Source organism: Dipodomys merriami, unplaced genomic scaffold (genome assembly GCF_024711535.1).
Source record: "Dipodomys merriami isolate MVZ:Mamm:240054 unplaced genomic scaffold, mDipMer1.0.p SCAF_8, whole genome shotgun sequence".
Classification (NCBI taxonomy): domain Eukaryota; kingdom Metazoa; phylum Chordata; class Mammalia; order Rodentia; family Heteromyidae; genus Dipodomys; species Dipodomys merriami.
Genome location: NW_027206401.1, coordinates 36,927,798 through 36,941,272, shown reverse-complemented (window position 1 = coordinate 36,941,272; position 13,475 = coordinate 36,927,798).

The window sequence follows — 13,475 nt, the reverse complement described above, 5'->3', positions numbered from 1 at the left end:
TTTGATTTTTATGAGCAAGTGCTATTTAACTAATCTAGATAAAAAGAATGAAAATCATATATATATATATATATATATAGGTATATATACCTATATATTTCTCAATGGGAATATAATACAAGAAGTATAGAAAATGAAATGGTGAGAATTACTTGGAAGAAAGTTTCTGGGAACTATGAGAGCAACATAAATAGAAAATGAGGATTCTATAAAAAGCCTAGATGAATGTTAGCAGCAGTATGGAGAGAAAGAAAAAGAAAGTGGGAGAATGTATTATTCCTTCTGCTACTTTCAAACAGTAGTTTTGTAACAACCATGGATATAAATTATGGACACATTACAGAGAACAAGTCTTAGTACTACTTATAAATCCTTTGGATTCTACATTTAAGATGACATTAAAGTGTCATTTTAAATGTACCAGGATTGCACACAATGTGTAACTGTGATTAATTGTTCATAAAATCAGAGATGCTTAAAACTAAACAAGACAAAACAAACACCTAACAAAAAAAAATAAATAAATGAAAACCTGGTATATCTTTCTAAAATTTAGTGAAAAGAGTTATTTTCACTAAATTCTCTTTCTTCTTGTATGGTGTGGTGGTCCAGCCTAGATTATAGTGTATTCAAGGTAAGAAAAGGAATGAAAACCTAGTTCAGATACATTCTAGTTTTACATTTCATAAGGCAAATGATGCTGTTTTTTTTTTTTTATCACTGTCTCCATTCCCTTATTATTCAATTGACTATGCAGGCATTTGGAAGAAAAAAAAGAAAGTATTTAATATCTTCACTGATCTAGCTGTCTTCCCTAGAGACCAACTTTCTAACTAATTCAGTCATCTTCTTACTAGATAAATTTGTGCAGCCATGGGTCTTTTCATTAATTGAAAAAATGCAGATTTTGTGCACTGATGGACTACAAAACTTCATTGGAGGTTTCTTGTGATCATAAGTACATTTGATCATTTTAAATGGAGCTCAGGGACTAGACTGCAGAGAGACTAATTCGTCTGTGTTTGTGAGGTCTGTCGGCAGTACAAAGGGCCATTTTTAATTCTACTCATTTTTTTCTCAGAGAAAATTTCACAGGCTTTATCACAGTTCTGAGAAGGGAAAACATTGCTTAAATAATGCAAGTTAAAAATCTATATATGGTGTTTTGATAGCCTAATTGGAATAAGTAGAAAATACAGTGAATAAAAATAATTACTGGTCCCAAAATTTACCTCATTTTTACTTGGAGAGTGGTGAATCCATAACTTTGCCTTCTGAGTCCCAATGATGCTAAACTTGACATCAAATTCTAATAGCAGATTCCCTGTTCTCAGCAGTAGTTCAGCCCATGGATGCTGGTATTGTTTCCTTTACCACCTACAGATCTTTGATCTCCTTTGCAATTAAATACATATCTCTACCAAAAACAAGGACATCAGTGGCTTCCTGGTGTTCCCCCAAATGGATACTACTTGAAAAATTTCTTCTGAAAATATAAGTATAAACTGGAAATAATTGCCGCTTCATTTCTTTGTTGTCTAAAGTAGTGCTACTTTTTAATTGATCGATTACTATGTGGAAACATGCATATATTCAGTACCAATAATTGAATTGACAAGTGAAAACCAAGAATTTCACATACATGAACTAAGTACAGCTATGGACAATGATGAGACACAATTTAAAACAGACATAAAAGGAACAGAAAAGAGGTTGTAAATCAGAATATGATCAAGTAGATGCCCTGAGAAGTTAGAGTGGAGTCTGTCATCAAAAAAAAAAAAAAAAAAAAAAAGTGAGCTGGGAAGGTGGCTCAGTGGTAGAGCGCTTGCCTTGCATGCATGAGGCCCTGGGTTTGATTCCTCAGCACCACATAAGCAAAAAGAAAAAAAGCTGGAAGTGGCGTTGTGGCTCAAGTGGTAAAGCGTTAGCCTTGAGCTGAAGAGCTGAGGGACAGCGCCCAGGCCCAGAGTTCAGGCCCCATGAACAGACCCCCCCCAAAAAAAAGTAAAATAGAGAGAAATTGCTGAGGTAGACAGAGCAACTGATGCAAAATCTGGAGGACTTTACAAATTATAGTTCATTATAACAAAAGCCCTAAATCATAAAGGCTCTAAGTAAACTCAAGGAAAGAACTTATTAATGTACTATCACATCTTCCAAGAAGAAAACCAACACATTTCTTCTTTTCCTCTTGTACAAAAAGAATCTTATATAATATGTACACACAATTTAGGATCCCAGTAAACAATAGAGTATGATGCAAATAATTCAAAAGATTGTAATGATAATCATGTGGGCAATGTAAAGGAACTAAAAAAAGGGTAGAAATATGCAAAAAATATGCCAAGAATAAAGCTATAAAATGGTGAAATTATGAGTTGGAATCCACGGAAAGCTGGCAAAAGTGGTCACTGATTATCAGACAGAAAATGAAAAGTCGGTGGCTCACGCCTGTAATCCTAGCTACTCAGGAGGCTGAGATCTGAGGATCGCGGTTCAAAGCCAGCCCGGGCAAGAAAGACCTTGAGACTCCTATCTCCAATAAACCACCAGAAAACCGGAAGTGGTGCTGTAGCACAAGTGGTAGAGCGCTCGCCTTGAGCTGAAGAGCTGAGGGACAACGCCCAGCCCAGAGTTCAAGCCCCACGACCGACAAAAAAAAAAAAAAAAGTGATTCATCTCCTGTCTAAACATGGTATAGAGCAGAGAAAAATACAGCAGTAATAGAGAAGTTGTCTTCATCTCTTGGCTTCCTCTGTCTTATCAATGAGTCTCACTGGCTTCCATTGGAGCACACAGCCAGGCCTCAGTGTGCCAGGGTGCTCTCTGGGGCACAGCATAATGAAGGAAGAGCTGAGAATGCACTGGAGGAGTGGGAGGTGGTAATTGAAAATGACGGGCTTAGCTTGCAGATAGATACTTAGGGGTGAAGTAAAGAAAGGGATGTCCTCACATACATTCAAGTGGATAAACAGAAAATTCAGGGAAGCAAGTTTTGCTTTTACACATGAATGGAATCCAGCTGAAAAGCTGACAAATAAAATGTCATTGTTTGGAAATACATAAGGCAAGTAAACTTAGTAAAAGTATAATTTATGGAAAAAAACAGCCTTATTGATTAAAAAATAGTTATTTGCCAAGTCAATCCTGTGTAAAAAATAGGCATCATTTTTAATGCAAAATAAGAAAAAAATTAGTTTACCTCTAGAAAGGATAAAGGAAGGTGAATTAAATAAAAGAGTTTGTGGAACCCATACATGGACTTTATTTGATGACTGAAGAATAAGGATTGATTCAGGAATGAATGAAAATCTCTAACCTTGACACTGTTGAGTATTCTAAGGTTCAGGGAAGCTCAGCCTGCTGCTGTACATCAGAATATTGTGCTTCACAGTATATGACACTTTCATCCTTTCTAGTTCCAGGAAATAATTATTTTCATTCATTCACTCATTCATTCAATTTTATTTTAGGCTTCTGCAGAGATAATGAGATAGAACATAGCATTGTCTCTAAGACTATGGTCTCACAGAAAATACAGGTATGTATGTGTCTAGGATGACTTAGAAAAGAATCAGTGAGAAAACTATGATAGGAGAAACTTCTTCAAACTATTTCAGGTCAACTGTGTTTGCCCTATTATGCACTGAGATGCCAGGTGGCAGCACTGCCCCTCACTGAAAGTCTAAGTTGTCATTAAGCTGTGTTCAGAGGAAAAAGGATTATTCTCAAATCTTGCACATTGATACCTTAGTATTAATCCCCAGTGCCTCATAACATGACTCAAGATGGAGACAGCCTTTTACGCATATGATTAAGTTAAAAATGGCATCATTAGGGAGGTCCTAGTCTAATGTGACTGGAAGTTGTCCTTGCAAGAAGGGTAAGTTTGATACATGGAGAGAAGACTGACATTTTCAATCAAAGAAGGGAGGACTAACACAGAACCTTCCTATTGCTCTCAGGACTCAACCCAGTTTGTCTCAGTTTAACAACTGTGCAAAATAAGCTGCTTTTTTAGACAATTGGTCTCTGCAGCTTCATGTCACTCTTGCTAAATGGAAACAGACCCAAGATTTTAAATCAAAAAGACCATTAGTATAAAGAGGCAGAGTATAAAAAATGAGAGCTTCTGGAGAAAGAAATTGTAATGCTGACACCTTCAGAGTTTTCTATAGATATACAATACTTCTATAATTTCTAGATTATATGACACATTTGCTGTTTAACTGAAAAATAACAAATTTTGAATTGTCTGTTGAATGCAAAGGAGGGGAAAGATATCCCATGTTCATGGATTTAAAAAAGTTCTTTGAAGAACTGTGGATTGTATTGAATAGAGTCAGTTAAACAGATACATTAAAATATAGCTAAGATATGGAACCAACCCAGATGCCCCTCAGTAGATGAATGGATCAAGAAAATGTGGTATGTATACACAATGGAATTCTATGCCTCCATCAGAAAGAATGACATTGCCCCATTTGTTAGGAAATGGAAAGACTTGGAAAAAATTATATTAAATGAAGTAATCCAGGCCCAAAGAAACATAGGTCCCATGGTTTCCCTTATTTGCAATATCTAGTATGTCTGAGTCAAGCAGAAAAGGACAGATAATGTGATGTTAGGGAAATGAACCCTAAGATATGTATTCAAATGTTTTTTTTTTCTTTCATGTGATTGTTTCTAACACATTTATAAGATTATTTCTTTCTTGCTTTGTATGTCCTTCCCCCACGGTATAACCTCTGCTTTCACTGTATTTGATGTCGGTATAATTTGTGGAGGGGAAGGGGAAAAACAAATCGTTTAACTAGGGATACAGATGGACCCATTGCAACAATGAGATGTACAAGTCCTTATGTTGAAAATGAACTTTACAACTTTGGTGGGGGGCGGGGGGGAGGATGGGAAGGGATGGGAAGGGGAAACAAAGGAGGAGGCTGCAATGCTTGATAAGAAATGTACTCATTATCTTGCCCATGTAATTGTAACCCCTCTGTACAGTATTTTCACAATACAAAAACAAAACAAAACAAAAAAGTCAATTAAACCGGGCACCAAGAGTTCACACCTGTAATCCTAGCTATTCAGGAGGCTGAGATATGAGGACCGTGATTCAAAGCCAGCGCGGTCAGGAAAGTCGGTGAGACTCCTATCTCCAATAAACCATTAGAAAACCGGAAGTGGTACTGTGGCTCAAGCGGTAGAGTGCTTGCCTTGAGCTGAAGAGTGCAGGGACAGCGCCCAGGCCCAGAGTTCAGGCCCCACTACCAACAAAAAAAAAAAAAAAAGAAGAAAGTCAATAAAAATAGATACTGGAATCAATGGGACACAATGAAGATACAAGAAAGCAAAGATTGTCATCCACAGGACGTGTGTGTGTGCGCGGGCGTGCATGTGTGTAGGGGAAATGACTTCAATAAATTATGTTGCAAAAATAAAAGTATTGATACACTGAAAAATGAAACGGTCTCCTATTCAATCCATTCAAAACAGCTAAGACTCAAAATTGTGAAGCTACTAGAGGAAAACACTAAACACTTCAAGACATTGAAGCAGACCAAGATGCCTATGGATCTGAACTCAAAAGTACTGGTAAACAAAAACACACAAATGGGGAGATCGGAGGAAGAGGGCAGCATTGTAGCTGGGCCATTTGTGAGCTCTTTCCAAGAAACCAGCTTTCACAGCTCAGGGAATAATTCACTACAAGAATCACACCAAGGGCTGGGAAGGTGGCTCAGTGGTAGAGTGCTTGCCTTGCATGCATGAGGCCCTGGGTTCGATTCCTCAGCACCACATAAGCAAAAAGAAAGAAGCCGGAAGTGGTGCTGTGGCTCAAGCGGTAGAGCACTAGCCTTGAGCTGAAGAGCTGAGGGACAGCGCCCAGGCCCAGAGTTCAGGCCCCACGACCGGAATAAAAAACAATAAAAAAAAAAAAAAAAAGAATCACACCAAATGAGCCGTAATAGTACAGAGATTATGCCTAGCCAGGAAACATTCGGGCAGTTTGCACCAGAAAACAGCACAAGGTGCGGCTGCTGCTAGCAGTGGCTGCCCTGGGTTTAGCCAGACACATATGAATCAAACAGCCGGAGATGGAGGGCTGTATCTCTTTACCTACCTCCAAGGCGGACTGAACCATCAGGAGCAGAACTCCACATCCTTCTGACCACCAGCACAGATCTGGACGGGCTGAAAAGCCAAGGGAAACCCCACCCTCTCCGCCACCAGACAATGTTTCCATATTGGATACTGGCATGGACTCTGCCATAAAAGCTAGCAAATAACGCAGGATACAAAAGGAGCAGGCAGCATCATCTTTCTTCAGGGCAAGGAATTGGACCTGGGAGAGTGGGCTCTGCCCAGGGGAAGGTTATCCTGCCCAGGGGAAGGCTACCCCACCCTGGGGAAGGCTGCCCCACCCAGAAGAGCAAACCAACCTACACTACCTAGTGAGCGCAGAGAGACAGCCAAAACCCTCTGTAGGCAGCAAAGAAATTCCACTCATCCCTCGGCTGAACTGGCAGCTCTGCCAAAAGCAAGAATCTCACTAAAATTCATCAAAAATAATAAACACTGGATAGGCCACAAAGCCCAAGAGAAGATAAACGTGAGTGGCCGGAAGGGGGCTCCCCAATTAGGGAATGCCAGTGACGCCAGTCAGGCCAAAACGTCAACCACGCCCAACCCCAGTTCCAGCAGCAACAAACAGCAATCTTCAGCCTCTTCCTCCAGACAGCATAAGGAAATAAAATAAAATAAAAAGCAGATCGTGCATTTTAGTCAGGGAAGAAGTCGCAAAGTCCCCAAGATTGTAAGGCAAAACTTTTTTTTTTTCACACCCAACAAGGTGATTTGAGAAACCAACCAAGCACTTGGGAAAAAGGATCACTACAAGCAAAATCAAAGATGCATCAAGCGACTGGAACACAGACTTAGGGGAGACATAAGAGTGCCCGAAATATATATTTATTGCTCTTTTTCCTTTTCCCTCAATTTTATATATATATATGTATATATATTCATATATATGTATATGTATATATAACTTTTTATTTTTTCATTTTTTAACTTTTTTTCTTTTTCTCCTCTTTTTATTTTTTCAAACTAGTTTAAATCTGTTATCTTTTTTTTCTGTCAGCTTTTTAACATGTGTTCTTTTTGTGGTTTTTTTTTTTTGGGTCCGGTCGTGGGGCCTGAACTCTGGGCCTGGGCGCTGTCCCTTAGCTCTTCAGCTCAAGGCTAGTGCTCTACCACTTGAGCCACAGTGCCACTTCCGGCTTTTTTCTTTTTTGCTTATGTGGTGCTGAGGAATCGAACCCAGGGCCTCAGGCATGCAAGGCAAGCGCTCTACCACTGAGCCACCTTCCCAGCCCCTGTGTTGTTGTTTTTTACTTTTGTTTTCTTGTGTTTTTTTTCTTTTTGCAACATTCCTGTTGATTTTTGTTGTTGTTGTTTTCTTTTTTCTTCCTCATTGCTGTTTGGTTTACAACTGGATACACAGCCCATAGTGACCCCTAGACTTCCTCAATAACTGTGGATAGACTTAATTCAGGGTATAAATTGGTCACCCAGTTGCCTACTACACAATATTAGTATTCTTAATCTTAATAGGTACATAATTGTTCTAATTTTTTATTTTTTATGTATATATTTTTTTCTTTTAGTTTTGTTTATGTTTTTTTGTTTTTAGTTTGGGTTTTTTTTTGCCAGTCATGGAGCCTGAACTCTGCGTCTGGGCGCTGTCCCTCAGATCTTCAACTCAAGGCTAGCACTCTAGCACTTGACCCATAACTCCACTTCAGGTTTTTTCTGCTTATGTGGTGCTGAGGAATTGAACCCAGGGCCTCATACATGCAAGGCAAGCACTCTACCACTGAGCCACATTCTCAGCCCCTGGTTTTGGTTTTTATGGTTCTTTTTTGTTGTTGTCTTTTTTTTCTGGTTTTGTTTTGTTTTAATTTTTCTTCTCTTTATTGCTTAGAAGTTAAGTCATATCTTTCCTCCCTCTGTTCCATTCCTTTGCTACATCCCTCTAATCTGATTATTTGTCTCCTATATTTCATCGTATATCCAAATCTTTCCCCTAACTACACCTCACCCATTGACAATTATTTCTACTTCTTCATTCCCTCTCTGCTTTCTTTACACTGTCGATCCCCAAGTGTGAAACATTGAGCTAGTCTATATCTGTGGCCAGTGAGACTGTTCCAGAGTGGCTTAGGGGCTGTCTCTTCAGCCCAAACCACCTGTAAACCTGAGAACAAAGCTACTCAATTATTGCAACTGTTTCTAATACCCACTTCTGAAGCACAATACCCCTCATCTGACAAAGATAAGCAGAGGTAAATAAGAAATTACCTATCTACAATTGGGAACCTCTAAAATCAGTGCAAAGACACTACTAGGGTGTGCATTTTGTCTTAAAACTATGCTCAGTGGATACTTACATATCCGATAGAAGAGATATACAGTGAAATACCTATTTGCATTGTGTATCTCCAAAATCTGCACAACCTAGGGCTTTGAGTTGGTGTTCACCTTAAAATTGTGTGCTGGTGAGTAACCAGATATACTTTCATCTCCAAAAAAGGGGAGATATAGGGAAAACATCTGTCTTTGAGTGAGAACCTCTGTGCAACTGAAGGGCTTTGGGTCAGACTTGCCAGAAAATTGTGTTCTTGTGGTTCTTTTCAATTCCAAAAAGAAGAAAGAAAAATACCCACTTTGATTGTGAACCTCCAATTCCTGTGTAACTGTAGGGCTCTGGGTGGAGGCTTGTCTTAGAATTGCGATTTAGCGTGTAATTGATATAATCTCATTCCCCCAAAAGGTGAGATACTGAAAAACCTCCCATTTTTTATTGTAAATCCCCAAAGTCACTGCTATTACTGTGCTCTGGGTAAGTGCTGGTCTTAGATGTGTGTTCTGGTGTGTAATAGGATATAATCACACGCCTAAAAGGTTGAGATAGAGTGAAAAAACCATTACTGATTGTAAACTACCAAAGTCTGTACAACCACAGGGTTCATAAGTGCTTGCCTTAGAATTGTGCTCTGGTGTATAATTGGATATATACTCACTCCCCAAAAAGGTTAGAGTGAAAATACCCATTGTTAATTCTAAATCTCCGAAATCTGTGCAACTACAGGGCTCTGGGTTAGAACTTGTGTTTTAGTGAGGAATTGGATTTGCTTTCACTCCCAAATGGGCAGAACAAGCCACAGAAACACAAAAAGAATGGCAAGTCAAGAAATTTCAATTCCCACATAGGATACTCAGGCAACAGAGAAGATAATTAAAAAATCCAGAGTATACCTTCCCAAATCCTTTATAAACACTACTAGAAAACATACTGAATTAAAAGAAAAAAGAAAGCTTACATAAGACTATGCATGAGTGTGATGAGGCAGACAAAAGATTAATAGACAAATTCATGGAATCCACAACCAGAAAGCTGGATGAATTAGAATAAAATGAAAGGCAGTCCACTGAAAGTATAGCCACTAAATGACAGGATCTGAGAGTGAACACAGAAAACCAATTACAGAGGCAAAGAAATCCATACAAGATCAAAAACAAACCTTCAACAAAGAAATTGTAGCCATCAAAACTGAGCAATTAGAAGGAAGGGAAATAAATAGCAGAACATTTGGACATTAGGCTAGATCATGCAGAAGACAGTATCTCTGGGATAGAAGACAGCCTAGACATTATAGAGAAAGAACAAACAAGTATTCAAAACAAATCCAAAAAATATGATAGATCTATTTAACACATAGAAGACACCATCAAAAGGCCTAATGTAAGGCTAATGGATATAGAAGAGGGCCTAGAAACAGAAGCTAAAATTTTAGTAAACTTATTTAATGGAATCCTAGAAGAGAACTTCCCAAACATTCAAAAAGATAAGCCCATTGAGACACAAGAAGACTTCAGAATCCCAAAAAGACCAGACCAGAACAGGACATCCCATTATCACATTGAAATCCACATAGGATGAACAGAAACCAAAGAAAGGATCCTTAAAGCTGTCAAAGAGAAAAGATCAATCACCTACAAAGGAAAATCAATCAGGATAACTACAGATTTCTCAGCAGAGACCCTGAAAAGCAAGAAGAGCCTGAAATGAAGTATGCCATGCCCTACAGACAATTATCAACTTATAACAGTGTCTCAGCTAAACAGTTCTTTATAACTTAGAGAAAAATAAAAACCTTCCACAGCAAAGAAAAACTGAAACAACAATGTCTCCACTAAACTAGCACTACAATAGATACTGAAGATGTCCTACACATAGAGAACCAACTAGAACATGATGAAGGCAGAGAAACAGCCCCCAAACAAAGAATCAGATGAACATAAGCAGAATTGAGGTGACACAGCCCCAAAGAAGGTAGATAATGTGATAGGAACTTCCAAACACCTCTCATCCTAACTTTCAATATCAATGGTCTTAACTCTCCAATCAAATGACAATCCCTGGTTGGATCAAAAAACAGGATCTCTCTATCTCTTTTCTTCAAGAGACATACCTTCAGAGACAAATTTTCAGATACATACTCTAAAAGTGAAAGGCTGGAATAAAATCTACCAAGCAAATGTCCCCCACCACCAGGCTGGAGTAGCAATCCCAATTTAAGATAAAATAGGCTTCAAATTAAAATTAGTGAGAAGAGATAAAGACAGATACTACATACGAATAAAAGGATCTCTCCTAAGTATATAACCATTCTAAATATCTATTCACCAAATACTGGAGCACACAAATTTATCCAAGAAACACTACTTCCCTTCAAATCTCACATAGATCAAAAGACATTGACTGTTGGGGACTTTAATATATGACTTTCCATGTTAGATAGAGCAACTCAGCAAAAACTCAACAGAGAAACAGCAGATCTAAACAACTAAATAAGTCAAGTAGACATAACAGGCCTCTATAGAATATTTCACCCATCAAAAACAGATTATACATTCTTCTCAGCAGCACATGGAATATTCTCCAAAATAGACCATATTTTAGATCACAAAGCAAATCTGTCCAAATTCAGAAACATGAAATCATGCCCTGCATCCTATCAGACCACAAGGGAATAAAATTAGAGCTCAACACCAAAAGCCACCACAGAAAACCTTATAACACTGGAGGCTGAACAGCACACTTTTGAACCATGAATGTGTCATAGAAGAGACTAGAAAGGAAATCCAAATGCTGATGATATTTAACAAAACTGAACATACAAATTACCAGCTTCTCTGGGACATGGCAAAGGCAGTACTCAGAGGAAAATTCATAGCTCTGAGTTCTTACATCAACAAATTGGAGCGATCTCAAACTAACAATTTAATTATGCACCTGAAGCTCCTTGAAAAAGAGCAACAAGCCAAACCCCAATCCAGTATATGGAAACAAATAATTAAAATTAAATCAGAATTAAGTAATAAGAATAAAAAATAGAAAGAATCAACAAAACAAAGAGTTGTTTCTTCGAAAATATTAACAAAACTGATAGATCCTCAGCAAACCTTTCCAGAAAAAGGAGAGAACACGCCCAAATAAACAATATCAGAGATGAGAATGGAAACATCACCACAGAAACAACCAAGATACAGGACATTGTAAGGGGATATTTCTCAAAACTTTATGCTAATAAATTTGAGAATCTGGATGAAATGGAAGAATTTCTAGTAAATATTGACATGCCCAAACTAAGTCAAGATGAGTCAAACCAACTTTACAGACCCATATCAAGCATCGAATTAGAAACAGTAACAAGAGACCTTCAATCAAAGAAAAGCTCAGGACCAGATGGGTTCAGTGCTGAATTCTCCAAGGCCTTCAAAGCAGAACTCACACCAATACTCCTCCAACTCTTCAATGAAATTGAAAATGAAAGTTCATTACCAAACTCTTTCTATGATCCCATCATAACCCTCATCCCAAAACCAGGGAGGGACTCATCAAAAAAAGAAATATAAATCCACTTATTTGATGAACATCAACACAGAACTTCTCAACAAAATTTTGGCCAATCAACTTCAACAACTCATCAACAAGATCATACACCATGATCAAACAAGATTCATTCCAGGGATACAAAGCTAGTTCAATATATTCAAATCAATTAAGGTAATACATCACATCAATAAGAGCAAGGATAAGTGTAGAGAGCGGCGAGAGGCTGCACCTGGAAGATGGCGCCGGCTTCCGCCCTCAGCCTTCCCGATGGCGAGTGCTCTCGTGGTAAACAACTCCTGATATGGCTAAGGCAAAGAATCTGGCTTGCTTCCGCGCACCTGAACCTATTGGTGGTTCCCACGTGGCGTATCAGGGTTGGCTACCCAGCAGGTACTTAAGGCTGTGGGGAATTCTCCCCGGGGTTGGGGTCAGAAGATTACTCAAAGGTCCTGAATAAACTGCAGAGAGAAGAATTCGGTGTTGTGTCTTCCTTGCTGGTCGAGGCGGTAGCGACACATGGTGGCCCGTACGGGGACTAAGCCATAACCCCAACTAGGACTCAGAACTCTCTGTGGTCAGGGTGGTGCACCGGTAAGTTCCCAGGTAAAAGGGGAATCCGCGACAAGAGCGGGGATAAGTCCCCAGGTAAAAGGGTAATCTGCGACAAGAGGGGGGGGGGATTTTTGCTCTTCTCGGTAGATAAAGAGAGAGCGAGAACCTGGGGCTAGTCAATAGAGTAGCCAAAAGTGAAAGTAAAAGTTTGTTTACCAGCTTTAAATGTTTAAAACATGGGTGCTTCTTCTTCGCACCCAATTTTTTTGGCTCTCAATGAGCTACTGCACTCAAAAAAGTTAAAAATAAAAAAAAGTACTTTAGAGAGATTTTTTAATGAATGTGACATCGTTGCCCTGTGGTTCGCTGTCTCCGGAAGCCTCACGGTGGCCTCTTGGGAGAAACTAGGGAGGGACCTAGATTTTGCCTCTGAACAAGGAACACTTAAGAGTGGAGTGAGACCAATATGGAAACTGATAAGAGGCTGTCTCGAGGACCAGCGTTGCAGTGAGGCAGTAGAGAATGGTCAGGCCGCCTTAGAAATGCTGCAGGAAGAAAGATCGGAAAGGGCAGACAGCCAAAAAGAGGAGGGGGGGGTTATATCCCTATTTTGCCGAACTAGAGACTTCTGAGTCTACAGACTCAGAGGAACTACAATCACTCATAGAACAAATAGAAAAAATAAAGATAAGAAAGAGGAGGAAAGGGAAGGAGAGAGAGGACCCAGATAAAGACGAATGCACGCCCTCCGTGCACCGCCCCACACCTTCGGCCCCTCCACTCTATGCGGAGGACCCCGGGAGTGGCAGCCCTGGCTGTTCTTTCAGCCCAGGCATGTGGAAAGCGGTCAGAACCAAGTTATATCTAGCCTGTCCGATATTTCAGAATCCACAGGGACAGCGGTATCATGAACCCTTAGATTTTAAGGTTATAAAATCTTTAGCTGAGTCTG